Here is a 15,671-nt window from a genome sequence, read left to right on the forward strand (position 1 = left end):
GCGGTGTTTGCGGGACGATACGACATTGGTGCCTTTTAAAAAATCACGTCCTTAAGGGCCGGCAGCGCTCTTACGATTCCTCTGGTATTGCAAGAGTGATAACTTAACATCAGGTAACCCGTACGCTCTTTTTGTCCTCCTTTTCCATACAAAAAAAACAACAGTCGCGGAGTACAATTTTGTACAATCAGCAGTTCTAAGTGCTGATAATATCAGATTAAAAAATTTATGAAATATTTGATATTCAAGACATTTTTTAACTTTGAACACGATTCATACTTATACTAAGACAGATTATAATCCGCCTTCACTCACGGCGGTTTCAATTTATCAGCTGTCATGTTATTAGTTCCTTTATTATACCCAATTCTCTATTCTCTCACATAATACTCACGTAAACAGACAAAAATAAAAGTTTTCGCGTTGTCTGTGGTGAAACAATTCGAATTTGGAATAATTTTGGCGGGGTTCATTAACAGTCTTAACTTTTTATATTTCGGTGTCATATTGCTGTTTATGAACTTCAAAGTAATTCGGTCTATAAAAGGACCGACAAAACAATAAACTTCTTTAACATAAAAAGATCAAATATCACTTTAAGATCAGCATCTCTTTGAATACAAAGAAGAAAGAATATGAAATGCATTCATTGCACTAGAGCTAGAGTCCTTTTCTAAGTTTTCCCACAAATGTTTCACGAACATATATCCATCCCTCTCACACGCAGTATATAAGTATCTTCTCTCTCGCTTTATAGTAGACATTGGTATCGACGCATTCTTATCATGACACGGATGTTTTCTTATTATTATCATTATGTTAAGGCACTAGGGATCAATTTGCCTTGTGTTTATTTTGAACTTGCTAAGTACCTGAATGGTCGTAGAGTTATATTAGAGAATGGAATGGTTCGCATTCATAATGTGAATCAAGAGAGTAGATATTCTACAGAGAATCAATTTGATAAACGAGTCGGTGACAATTTATTGTGTATGTGATACATACTAACTGACAAATGTCGTATAGATCCGTAATCTACATCTCTGTGTTTAGTAAAATTATATTTATTCATATTGCCCAAAATCCAATCAAAACTATCATTTTGTTAAAAAAGTTAATATTCAATTTTAGTATGTATTTTTAAATTGTAGGTGGGCGTGGATTTATTTAGAAAATATAAATGTCACCACCTGTCATTTAATTTAAAAAAACGGTCAAGTGTGAGTAAGTGTATTACTGATAGGTATTCTTGTGTAAATATATGGTAAAATAATAGTTTACTTCTTCCAGTCTCAAAAAAGTAGTCTATTACTGTCGAGTGTCGTATAAAATTATTGAAAAATTGTATAAGCATCTCTATAAGCAAGCAAAGTTTGTCAGCTTTAAATCCTATATATATCACTGATGAAACAAAACCTAATTAGTTCCAATCCAGAAAAAAATTAAATAAGACGAAGAAAAGATTATTTTCGATTAGTTTCTCACACCACTTTTTCTGAGTTCAAGACTTGCTACCAGTACAAAAAGGTAAACAGATCTCTGAGAAAACACAAAAACACCAGCTTCTTACAAAAACTAACTGTTAAAAATGTAACACATTGTGTCTAGAGTAATAGTCCAACATATTTTGTAAGGATATATTAACGGATACTTATATTATCTTCTCGTTGATGAATGATGATTACTTAACATCTCTACAGATTTTGCAACTCATCTCCAATAATAAATGAAATGACGTATTGAACAATTTCCATATAAGGGTAACCTTTTCAATATACATTATAATAAACAAGCTATGTTTTTTAGTAAAAAGTTATATTTACTAAGTAACAAATACTAGCATCCAGCAAACGGTCCATGGTAGATGTATATTATTTTAATAAATACTCAATAATATTTTTTTTGTATATAATATTATTTTATGTTTAAAAAGTTATGTTCAATGTTAAGCTACTATTAAACAATATTTCATCGACGTTTTGATGAAAAGTAAACGAATATTAAGAACAATCAAAAAGCTTAATGGGATTATAATAAAACTAATTCTGATATTATTTTACTTCAAAATTTACTATGGATAAAAAAACTACGATTAAAAAAACCGACTTCAAAAACTGAAAAGTATCAAATAACTAAAAATTTAATTTAATACACCTCTCATGCAAACCTTTACCTTTAATAATAATAAATACTATTATTTATATGTGTTACCTATTGATAGGTTTTAAGTCAGTGCCAAGCCCTAAACAAAATAAAACTTAATATTATAAACAGCTTACTTACTGTAATTATTTAGGTTGTCTGGCTACGCGTTTCTGTCCACTTGGGTTGTTTTATTCTAGACGAAGCTATCCCACTCAAAGTCACGCGTGGCGAGTATACCTTTAGAGAGAGTACCTTTGTTACATTTGGCTTGGCACCGACTTCAAAACTATGAATATGTGGCACATACAAATTATAGTATTTTATTAATATTAAAGGTAAAGGTTTGCATAACAGGTGAATTAAATAAATTTTTTTGTTATTTGATACTTTTCAGTTTTTGAAGTCGGTTTTTTTAAACGTAGTTTTATTTTTTACGTTTTAGTGTCAGTTAATAATAATATTATATAATCAACCTGAATGTAAACTCCAAAAAAAGCCGTACACAGAAAACAATTATGCCATCCAGGTTGACGAAAATTTTCATTAAATGTTCATAAAATGCAAACTACTGTGCAAAACTATGTAAAGTTTTTATGGGACCAAATGGCATCTACTTCGCATCAAAAAAAAAGGAGAATTACGTAAATCTGATCATAAATCTAAGAGTAACGGCGTACATACATAAAAAAATACCGATCGAATTGATAACCTCCTCCTTTTTGATGTTGGTTAAAAATTAGATTGATTAATTATTTTTTGGGAATATGCAATTATTGTGATATCGTGTTTGCAGTACCTGAAGAGTCAACATACTGAGTTACTCTGTACCGAATCTACTCTAGGTAAAGAGCGATCCAGCTCGGTAGTTGGTAGACCGGTATCCGGATCCCGCCGCTGGGTCAGTTTTGCCTCAACCGCCGACTTGTTTGAACGTGTGTCATTTAACACGAAATCACAGTAACCGCGTGTTTTACTCGACATCGTATCGAACATATTATTATTTATTGGTGTATTATGTGTGTGCTTGTGTCTGTGTTGGTTATCAGTATCACATAAGGTATGTCAACCAGTTTTAAGTTGCAGTTTTTTTGTAATTACTCACGGATTCCGGTAATTTTCTTTTGGTATGTTGTTTTTAGTTGCCTTGGAGCGTGGGAAGGTATGGAGAATAATATATTATATCAATTAAAGCATTATATCGCCTGCATTACGTACTTAACATTAATAATTATTGGACATAAAGATGGACAGTATTTTACCGAGAATGTTATTATACCTATGTGATAAAATATGTAAATGACTAAGAGGTAAACTAATTTCATGTTATTGCATTGCTTTGGTTATAACTTATAATATTCAATGACGATGCGACTGTAAACTGGAATAATATATATATATTATACTTAGGTATATCATAACCTCAAAATAGGGAGAAAATTTAGACTCGAATGGGCATAATGGGGTATCGAATGTCAACAATAGAATCGTAGTAGGTACCTACCGACAAATGAACATTAATATTAATATCAAGACTATCTATACTGCGAAAACTATTGAACAGATCGGAGTAATACCTTATAGTTTTAACTATGGTATGATTGTATGGTAGACTAGCTGACCCGGCAAACGTTGTTTTGCCATATACGAAATTATTTTTAGAGTTAGACCGTTTCTTCTACAATGCAACATTACTTTATTTTTCTAAAATAAATGTAGCCTAAGTTACTCCTTATTACATCAGCTACCTGCCAATAAAAGTCCCGTCAAAATCGGTCCAGCCATTTCAGAGATTAGCCGGAACAAACAGACTGACAGACAAAAATTGTAAAAAGTGTTTTTTTGGTGTACGTATCGTATATATGTATATATATTCATAAACATGTAGTAAAATACAGTTATTTCAATATTACAAACAGACACTCCAGAAGGTTTTAGTATAATATGATATGTTGGTGATTACTTATCTGGAACCTATATTTCGGGGCGCGTGGTTCTTTATATAACAAAAGACCATTTGCCGGGTTAGCATTTTAATTATTAAGTACTAGTTGACCCGGCAGACTTCATACTACCTTTATCGATAAATAAAAGAACTAAACTTTTGTATAAAATAAACTGAAAACAAACAATAGGACTCCTTTTTTTAAGTGTTACCCGTGTTTTAAGGATGTTTATTTTTTACCTCGTTAGAAAGTTAGAAAAATATTAAAATTCTAATTAGTTATTCATTTTAAACTATTATTTTTATTTGATTTCTGAGCGACGGGGGACACGTCAAAGGCAAATCAAAATTGTTGTTTTTATTTAAATCCGAGGATTTTCATGGTAATTCAAACCTTCTGAACCTTCCCTGGACTTCTCAAATAATTCAAGACCAAAATTAGCCAAATCGGTCCAGCCGTTCTCGAGTTTTAGCGAGACTAATTCATTTATATATATATATAGATAATAAACAAGAAATAAGAGACAGTGGGGAATTAATGCCACAACAAGTAGTGGCTTCTATGTGCGTGCAAAAAAGCGCTTAAAAGAAAGAAATAAAGAGCGACATCTCAAGTCAATTTCCTAATATGCAAATACAGGGATTGAGCAGGTTATCAACTGTAAAGTAGATCCTGTAGATGAGTCATCAGCCACAACCTGAGAGTTGAAAAAGACATATCAAGATTTACGAATAATGCCTCAACCAAGCTGGTCACCAGATGATATACCGTCGCCCTCACTGTCTTGAGTTCGAACGCTGCAGGAATCACAAAAGTTATGTCGGCCTTCGAGGAGTGTTGTGGTGGTCGGTGGCAAAATATCAATCTTCTGTCCCTAAACTTTGATATAAAATTATAATCAACTGTAATCCCGAAAACACCTGCATCTACACCCTTTGGATGTATGGCGTACCTACCCAGTGCGATTTTAGATTATCTTTATTCCACGTATAACCGAAGCTGTGGAATGAGCTTCCTTGTGCGGTGCTTCCAGGGCGATACATAGGTATAGGTACCTTCAATAAAAGCGTGTCCACTTGCCTAAAAGATCGGCAACGCTCCTGTGATTCCTCTGGTGTTGCAAGAGAATGTGGGGGCGGTGATCACTCAGGTGACCCGTACCGTAAATAAATAAAACCTAAATCATTTATCTGACTGACAATGGCGCAAGAATTTTTCACGCTGAATTTTTCAAATTGAAAAAACACTCAACTAAGCCAATTATTGTCGTAGTGACGCGTGATCCGTTAATCTTGTTTTAATTTGTATATTTAATCTCAGGAGTGAGGGAGATAACACTAAAAAATAACAACTTGTAACTTAACGATGGCCGTCTTTTCATTGACAGATATTACTTCCAAACAAGTAGATTTTTATGGATGATTTTATAATACTTAAAACACTTGAATAGAATATACAGGTTGTCCCAAAGTTACGGGATATGAAGGGAAAGTACCTTAAATATCGTAGATAGGGTATTTTACTGAAAAAAGACTTAATGTTATTTTTAAAAGTTAGTAATTCTGCTTTCAAAGATTTTCTAAAAATAACTTGCACACAAACAGAACAAAACAAACAGAATTGTGCCATATCATATCGAGTATTCACCATAAAATGATAAGAAAATCAAAAGGCAGCGGACTCAATAAAATATTGGCGATTTGCTTAAGACAAGAGGGATTCATTTTGAGCATTTAATTAATAAATTTGCACAAAAATACTTACTTAATTGACTACATTCTCATATCTACATATCATAAAGTAGGGGTATTTTTTTTAACATTTTACAAGAGGCAAGTACATTTAAGAAAATCATGAATGCAGAATTACAAATTTTTAAAATAACAAAGTATTCTTTCAGAAAAATACCCTATTTACGATATTTAAGGTACTTTCTCTCCATGTCCCATAACTTTGGGACGACCTGTATATATTTAATAATGCAGACCTATTTGATAATCTAACTTTTTTATGTGTTCAATTACTTATACCATTTATTGTATTAAAATAATTTGCATGCCTTGTTAAATCTGGCGGAACATGTGAAACTGTAAGTTTGTACCATCGTAACATACTAGGGTTATACGCAAAAAAAACACTCTAATATATACACAGAAGTATATGATTTATAATACTAAGGCAGTCGGGTGACCAGCGGCCAGCACGTCCGACACTTTCGACTGCCCCAACAAGAAGTGCCCAATAGCTGAGAGCAATTCGTAACAGTATTACCAACTTAATAAAAGGAAACTACCAACATCATAATAAATTGACATCACTAAGATTTTGCAGGTGATTATATAATATTATAATTACTAAAAATATACTATATGTAATTACTAAAACAATATATTAAATATTAATTAATTAATAAAATAAAATGAAAAGGCCTTTATTGCTGCACCAATTTTACATACTAGGTACTAATAAAATAAAGTAAAAGAAAGTGCCTCTATATAATATAGACAAACGGTCTTTACTGTGGTACAGCTTGTCTTCCGATAAAGGCCTCCTCCAAAGATTTCCATTCTGTCCTGTCTTTTGCTGTACGAGTCCATAGAGGCCCCGCTATTTTCTTGATGTCCTCTTCCCACCTCATAGGCTGTCTACCTTTATTTCATTTAGGGGGATGATAAATAGATGTTGTTCGATTGTCAGACCTACCCAATATGCACACAAAATTTCATGAGAATCGGTCAAGCCGTTTCGGAGGAGTTTAACCACAAACAACGCGCCACGAGAATTTTATATATTAGATTATAGTGACGATTCAAAAGCGCTTAGTTTAAGCCTTATTAAATAATGTTTATTTGACTTTAACTTTGATATAAAAAATGGCTTGCAGCTTCCATCTGTTAGACCTTGTTAAATCGTCTAACAGCCTGGTGTCGTCACCTTCATACATGCTATGTACCCACGCCATCCCACAGAATACCCACAGCATCCGCTCTTGAGATAACACCTACTTAAGGCGGATTCCTTAACATTATAAATGCATAAATCACTTTTTTTTATTGTTTCAGTTTATCTGTAGGAATTTACTTAAGAATTATGTCTTGCCTAAATAATATAAAATCTCTGTTGGCCCATGTTTTGTTATACAATACTTGTGCTATAGATTTTATAAAATAAAAACATAAAGCTTAATTAAATTTATACAAAAATTTATTGTCGATGCGGGAATCGAACCAGCGCGGCGCTTCTCGGGTTCCGTCCGAGCTCTCTTACCAACTGAACCAACCATAATTAATATAATATAATATTACACACTCTTACACAAATTATCTTGGCCCAAACTAGGCATAGCCTGTACTATGGGTACAAGACAACGATATATTTACTTACTTAAACATACATAAATACAAATTAACATCGATGACTCGGAAACAAACATTTATATTCATCATATAAATGATTGCACCTATCGGGATTCGAACCCTGGACCTCTGTCTTAGTAGGTAGAGTGACTAACCTATAGAAGTCGTCAAACCATCGGAGTGATGCATCGACTGTAAATTACATCGACGAAAAACACATCCTTAGGTTATGCTATATATAAAATTAAGCTGATTACCGATCCCAACTCCATGCATCCCCTTAACTGCATATTCAATTATTTTTTCACGACTTATTGTATGACTCAGAACAAACACACGGGTATTATCCGACTCAGGTTTCAAGGTTGCGTTTAATAATTTAATACGTGTAGGTAATATTACTTAAGTATATACACGTGATACCCCGTGATCTTGTGGTTAAGGTTTACTGAGACTATGTTATACATTTATAAAAACACGAGTGAGTTCAATAAACATTGGCCCCATTATAAAATAATCACATTTGATGTTAAAACCTCATGGATTATTCATCTTTCCTCATTGAAATATCATTCGCATTATCATTTCAGCCGGAAGACGTCCACTGCTGGACAAAGGCATCCCCCAAAGATCGCCATGACGATCGGTTTTGCGCTACCCTCATCCAAATGTTCCGGCGATCTTGACCAGATCATCGGTCCATCTTGTTGGGGGGCCTACAAGATGGAGCGAATCCCCCCCCATCGCCCCACAACATAGAAGGATGTTTATGACATAATATGTGTTTCTTCTACGGCATTTATCACGCGGAGTGTTCCGATGAGCTGTTTCACTTGATTCCTGCCGCCGAATTCCACCTTCGCACGACACGCAACAAATTAGGATATCATGTCTACCATCTGGATGTGTGACGTTTCTCCACAGTGCGGTTTTCTTTTCTTGTTTTTAACTTTCTTTCAAGTACAACCAAGCTGTGGAATGAGTTTCCTAGCGCGGTGTTTCAAGGACGATACGATAGGTACTTCCAAAAAAAACGCGTACACCAAAGCGTTCCTACAAGGCTCACAACGCTCGTGTGATTCCTCAGGTGTTGCAAGAGAATGTGGGCGGCAGTTATCACTTATCATCAGGTGATCTTTACGCTCGTTTGTCCGTCTCTTGCATAAATAAAATGCAAGTCACAGATGTCATCAACATTTTTTGGTAACTTTTTTTTTATTAATATTTCTTTCGGGAGACCGTCATAATTGTATTTATACCTATGTAATTATGTAGGTATTTATAATAACATTATAACATCAAATTATTATCAGTATGTTAGGTATGTATAATAATTATGATAATTACTATCAACTGCTCTACAAATTTTCTTATCTTTAATTGTACAAGTAAATATTGTAATAACTAAAATGATTATATATATGTGTACTAGCTGACCCAGCAAACGTTGTATTGCCGATATTAAAATTGCGATACAAAAGTAACTGTTGATCGTAGATGGGTGAAAATTTGAAGTTGTATGTATCTTTTAATGCTGACTCATGATCAAACAAATTTAAAAAAAAAATCTCAAAAAAAAATCGTGTGGACCACCCTTAACATTTAGGGGGATGAAAAATAGATGTTGTCCGATTCTCAGACCTACCCAATATGCACTCAAAATTTCATGAGAATCGGTCAAGCCGTTTCAGAGGAGTTCAATGTTTAACACCATGACACGGGAATTTTATATATTAGAAGATATAGTTCCGCGCAATTTACTTGATCGGTACAAGTCTATAAAGATTGCGGCTTCAAATTTCAGGGATTATACCTGAAATTATTGCGCATTTATATTATTTTTAATTCGCGCATTCGCGCGCATCACTGTAACACAAAACTAACATGTTGAAGTTGGTTCCTAAAATTCTGACGTTTGCGTAATTCGTTTTTTTTTGGTTTCTTCGTCCATTCTTAGGAAAGGCAAAGGTTTCAAGCTACAGCTGTATCTATCATTTAATAATTAATTGTCAAAGTCATCTTTGAATATTTGTACAAAATTGTTCTATCTAAAAACATAGAATAGCACGAGGAATAAATCATTTTTATAATTTTTGCTTCGTTAGGCCAAAGAAATATAACTTCTTGCCTGCATACATAAGTACATATACACATTTTTTTTATTTTATAATACAGCATATAAGTACAAAGTAAGCTTAACTTTTGCATTAAATTTTGTCGACGCCAGCACAAGTGATAAGCATATTTATAGTTACTACTTAATTTGATATAAAATTTCACAATATTTTCTGAACTTGCAACACCACCACCAATTATAATTTAACAACACAATTTTGCTACTTATTTCGTGTTTATAATATGAGTACCGATTCACAATGGAACAAATCGATACGACTGCAGATATCACGGACAGGAAAGGGAGATGCAAACATCTTCTATACCGCAGCACATGGGGTGCAGCATTATTATGATATTAATAAATAGGGTTAGTGAGTCTTCGTAAGAAACCCTAGAAAAGTACCTCTACCCTTCTTGCGTGCCTTTTTTGTTGGTTGTATGCCGGTATGCAGAGGTATTTTCTCCCTTTTATCAGCTGGTTTGCCTGTCCAGCCATTATGAGCCAGCCAGCCCGCAAAACGTTGACCGCGCGTTTTGTTTGAAATTTCTTGCCTCACACAGCCACTTTGTGGAATCAATTACCGGGCTGCGGTTTTCCCAAACAGATACGACTTAGGGGCCTTCAAGAAAAAAGCATACTCCCACCTTAAATGCCGGCAACGAATTTCTTGACACACCTGTTGTTGCGGATGTCCATGGGCGGTTGCCACACCTCTCCCCATCCCGTGAGCCTCTTGCCCGTTTGCCCCCCTCTTATATAAAAAAAAATAAGTCAAGCTAATAATAATCCAGCACCAAGTAAATTCAACCCAGCGATAGTTTCCTTCATGTTTCATCTTAATATATCGTATAAAGTAAACATCCGCTCTATTTATCACAATATCTAAACCGTGGCGTACGTCGAACTTTGCATCTACAATGCTTCCTGCATAGACTTAGGAACGGCAGACAGAGCGTCTCGATAATGTTATGATGCTAAAGAATGACTCGTGAATCGAGGTTAGTGATGTACATAAGTATAACTTTTAAAATATATTAACAATAACAAACAACTAGAATTAAAAATATAAAATATTGTATTATCTATGTAGCTAAGGGCCTAAATAAAGAAGGAAAAAAGGGCTTTAAGACTAGTTGGCAGAAGTTATAACTTTATCAAAACGTCGCTAATAATATGAAATAGTACTTTGTAACCTAAAATACGAGTATAATCAAATTCAAACCCAAAAATTGTTTCACTTGAAAAATACTGTTTATATAATTTTTCAATTTTGCATTGTATTTTCTGCTAAAAGATATTTAAATTTATTGTATTTTACGTTTTAATTTAAGCAACGTAGTATTTATTTAAAGAAATATTTATACCAAAATGTTTTGTTAAAAATTAACAAAAAAATTTATGATCACCTGTTGTGTATTATATCTTTATTTTGTAATTTTCTAGTAAATATATAATAAAATTTGAAAACAAAATTTTATGAACGATGCGGGACTCAAACCCACGACCTCTCGCGTTCCGTGCGAGTGCTCTACCACTTGAGCTAACCAACCGTTCAAGTGACGTATCGTTATAAAATCTTGTATGCTTTGTTCAACTCAATCCCAATATTTGCATATTAGGAAATTGACTTGATGTCGCTCTTGCAAATCTAAACAGGCAGTGGCTTCAGAGTGACGTATCGCCATAAATCTAGTATACTTTGTTTAACTCTCGAGAGTTGAACAAAGAATACAAGATTTTATGACGATACGTAACTCGAATGGTTAGCTCAGTTGGAAAAGCACTCGCACGGAACGCGAGAGGTCGTGGGTTCGAGTCCCGCATCGTTCATAAAATTTTGTTTTAAAAAAATTTGTGTATTAGATTAGAACGAAGGGTTATTACTTTAAAAAGATAACAAATTGTTTCGTAAATATCTATGTAAACTCATAAATAGTCTTTCATGTACATAAATTCCTAGCTATTATTTTATTTAGCTGTAAGTTCCAATTATAATAAAATTGAAAACTCTGTCTATATATTTTAACATTGAACAATTGACGTATTTATACTATATATACACTTTCTTAGCGCTATTTATCAAACTGAATGAATTTGTGTTTGATAGCATTTGTACAGGAAACGTTGAACTAATGGAAAGCAGGAAACTTGAAGTTAACATTGTTCACAAAAAATATCAAATTCAAATATTTTATTCAAAATCATTTATTGAACGTCAAAAACTACCACCCATTCGAAATAGACTGCCTCAGAACTGAGAAGAATGGGCGCAAGAAACTTAGCAGGATTTTTTTATAAAAATATGGATAACAATATAATATCCAGGGGCGTGCATATCATATAGGCAATTAGGCAGTTGAATATAGTGTTAAAGTTAATTTAGTTTAATTATGTAAACCAAAAATCCTTTGAACACCTACTCATAAAATTTTTCCTTACGCTATACTATTCCACCTTCGCACGACACGCCACGAGTTAGGATATCATCCCCACCATCTGGATGTGTAGCGGTCCTCCACAGTGCGGTTTTCGAGGAGCTTTCTTCCAGGTACTACAAAGCTGTGGAATGAGCTTCCTTATGCGGTGTTTCCGCGACGATACGACATGGGTACCTTCAAAAAAAGCGCATACTTCTTCCTTAAAGGCCGGCAACGCTCTTGTAATTCCTCTGGTGTTGCAAGAGATTGTGGGCGGCGGTGATCACTTAACACCAGGTGACCCGTACGCTCGTTTGTCCTCCTATTCCATAAAAAAAAAACTATACTTAATACCTACGGTAAGCAATCACCAGACTGCAAATTTCAAAGCTCAACCACGACTTGTTAGATCTATAGTGCCTACCTTGCAAGAAAACCAATGCACGCCAATGATAATATCGTACAATAAACATTTATAATTAAAGAGCCTGAGAGTGTTCGCTTCATTTACAGTCTGTGGTATTATTAAGAAAATCGTTTGTGTTATACTATTTATAATATATTTTTTTTTTATTTAAAATAATTTTTAATTTTAACAGTAAAAATAAAAATTAATAATATTTTAAATTATTTTTTTCGATTAACATTTATAACGATTAATATTTAACATTAATTTAAAAAAATTATTGAAATTATAAATAAATAATAGTTAAAAAAACTAAAAAGCACGCTTTATATCAAATTCAACTAAAAAATAAAAAATAATTTTAAATTGAAAATAATGTGAAAAAAATATATTTTATTGTTATAAAAAAGGTTGGTGTGTAGAAGAATTATTATTTTAATAATATCTTAAAAAGCACCCCACGCTTTTTTTACAATAAAATATATTTTTTTAACACTATTTTAAATTTTTTTGTTGAATTTTATATAAAGCGTGATTTTTATTTTTTTTTAACTATTATTTATTTTTCAAATTAGTATAATGTCATCGGTCCTCGATAAATCTACAAAGTTTGAACGAAATCTAGCCGTTTAAAGTGGGTCAAAATCGCGCCCAAAGAAGTCGGTTACAAACATACAAACATACAGGTGAAGCTAATATAAAGCGTATAAAATAATAAATACTATCTATTTATATTAAACTTTTTGATTAGAGCTATGTGCGAAAAATCTGAATTCATTAAATCATAAACAAAATCCCATTCAATTGTCACATTGCCACGTGAATTAAACATACGCAGGCATAGTCACGGGCGGCTGCTTGTATGTGATATTAAAGTTATGTATGTTTTTGAATGTTCGATGTCCACGTGTCGTCTGGTGTTCATCTCGAAGCGCGTCTTATCGTCGATCGATCGGTATGCAGCGCGGAATACGAAATGTGACAGCGTTCAATTTTAAACCGGATCGTGCTCGCTGTATTTATTTATGACTACCCTCAATTTTGCCCGTTTCAAATATTTGTATACTTGACTGTTTTTGCGCATTGGCCAGACGAAAATCGATCTTTACTCTTTATTTACCAGTGGGAGGCTCCTGTGCACAGGATGCCGGCTAGAATAGGGGTACCACAACGGCACCTATTTCTACCGTGAAGCAATAATGTGTAAGCATTACTGTGTTTCGCTCCCCGTAGCTAGTGAAATCACTGGGCAAATTAGACTAAACATCTTATGTCACAAGGTGACGAGCGTAGTTGTAGTGCCGATCAGAATTTTTGGTATTTTCAAGAATCGTGAGCGGAAATACATTGAAAAGGGCAGGGCGTATCAGTTACTGCAAATCCTGCTCGTATCGTCCCTTATAGCTTATATAATTAATACGTCTAGATACGCTGTGATAGCTGTAAAACTTGCGGCGAACTGTTAACCTATATTTTCAACAAACGCACGCACTAAAAAAAAGTGACTAACATATCGCGGGTATAAGACTTACCTATCATGTACGCTAAAGTGGTAAACCTGGCCTGTTGTAATGCGGTGCCTAACAGCAAGAGGCTCGAGAACCTTGACGTATAAATTATCTTAAGTAATATGCTGTAATTAATTAATTTTTGCGCTACTTGAATAATTATTATTTCAGTAGCGCAAAAAAGCACACTGGGAGAGCATTCTGAATTTCTGAAAATTATTGACAAGCAAGAAAATTTACTGTAAGTAAAATTTATGTTACCTGATTAAAATGGGTTTTCATTACAAGTTTTTCCATCTTTAACTGTTAAACGAATGATTATTTGAATGATTTATTAAGTGAAAACTTCTTTAGCGGTGTTGAGCACTTTTCTTGGGATGAGTATAAAATTTTAAACTCGCGTCAGGACACGTGGCCTGATCGAAAGTTCGTAAGACAGTCGTTGAAATTATGGATGAAAGTTGATTTTTCTGGGAGATACTACACCTGATGTGATCGTACTGATGTTAAGTGATCACTGTCTTTCACAACACCAGTGCATTTAAGGGGTTCACTGTCCTTCCAGATACGACAAGTGGTCCTAGCGACGATGCTTGAGGAGGGATTTTTTCTGGCAGATTCTGGAGTCTGGACCCTCGTGGGCTAGCAGGGGTGAAGGGGATTCATGCCAGCAATCGTCATTTTACTATGTGAAACATAGCGGTGCTAGACCACTTTCGACTTATTAACTTAATTAAGTTTATTTAATTAAGTTAATAAGTCTCGGACTCATATTCCCCCGATTAAGTACACAAAAAGTTATGTCAGTATTGTTGCAACAAAAATTAGGGTTGCTAACGTTTTCTGGAGGAAGTAGATATTTTTCATTTCAAAGAGTACAGATCAATAAAAAAAAGCGGCTGCACGAGTCGGACTCGCCCATGAAGAGTTCATATAGAATGGATAATGATATTAAATTATTTAAATGGAAAAGGCAAACAAATCTTTGCTCAAAATCATACAGTTCAAATGAGCTCTCATCATTTATACGTATTAAAAAATAATTCATCAATCATCTTTCCTGCGTTCAGAAATTACTGAGTTTTATAGCTATGTGTACTAACCAGAATATTTAGTTCAGTTCATAAATAGAATTGTTTTTGTTAAAGGCATATGCTAAAAATATTGTTTTAGCGTACAATTTGTATTATAGATTTAAGATTACAATGTTCTATCTTACAGTACGCTTGGCAACCCTAACACGAAAAACGAAATAAACGCAAAATGAACACAAATCATAAATTGGTTAATTTAAGCGTACTTCAGGCCGACCTCGGAATATATTAAAAAGGTCCATGCGAACACATGGTGCTTACAAACGAACATAAATTGATAAATTATGTAGATTACGTAACGGAGAGCGTATTAAATGGGCAAATACTGTTTAAGACAGTTGCAATGTCTTTATTGGAAAACCGGTATAGTACGGGTCGGACTTGGACGGGTTCCTTACCATTGTATAAGATACTAGCTGACCCAGCAAACGTTGTATTGCCGATATTAAAATCGCGCTAATAAGTAACTGTTGATCGTAGATGGGTGAAAATTTGAAGTCGTATGTATTTTTTAATGCTGACTCATAATCAAACAAACTTAAAAAAAAAAGTCAAAAAAAAATTGTGTGGACCAACCTTAACATTTAGGAGGATGAAAAATAGATGTTGTCCGATTCTCAGACCTACCCAATATGCACTCAAAATTTCATGAGAATCGGTCAAGCCGTTTCGGAGGAGTTCAA

At 33.8% G+C, this 15,671-nt stretch overlaps 1 protein-coding gene across 1 annotated transcript in view; it reads left to right on the top strand.

The window, feature by feature from the left end:
- Window positions 1–3,053: 3,053 nt before the first annotated feature.
- Window positions 3,054–15,671, top strand: part of LOC126965263 (rho-related GTP-binding protein RhoN-like) — a 122,645-nt gene continuing 110,027 nt past the window's right edge. The window contains exon 1 of the mRNA XM_050808765.1: window positions 3,054–3,202. The gene's annotated coding sequence lies outside the window, so the exon portion shown is untranslated. The remainder of the gene's footprint in view (window positions 3,203–15,671) is intronic.

The sequence above is a fragment of the Leptidea sinapis genome, chromosome 7 (genome assembly GCF_905404315.1).
Source record: "Leptidea sinapis chromosome 7, ilLepSina1.1, whole genome shotgun sequence".
Classification (NCBI taxonomy): domain Eukaryota; kingdom Metazoa; phylum Arthropoda; class Insecta; order Lepidoptera; family Pieridae; genus Leptidea; species Leptidea sinapis.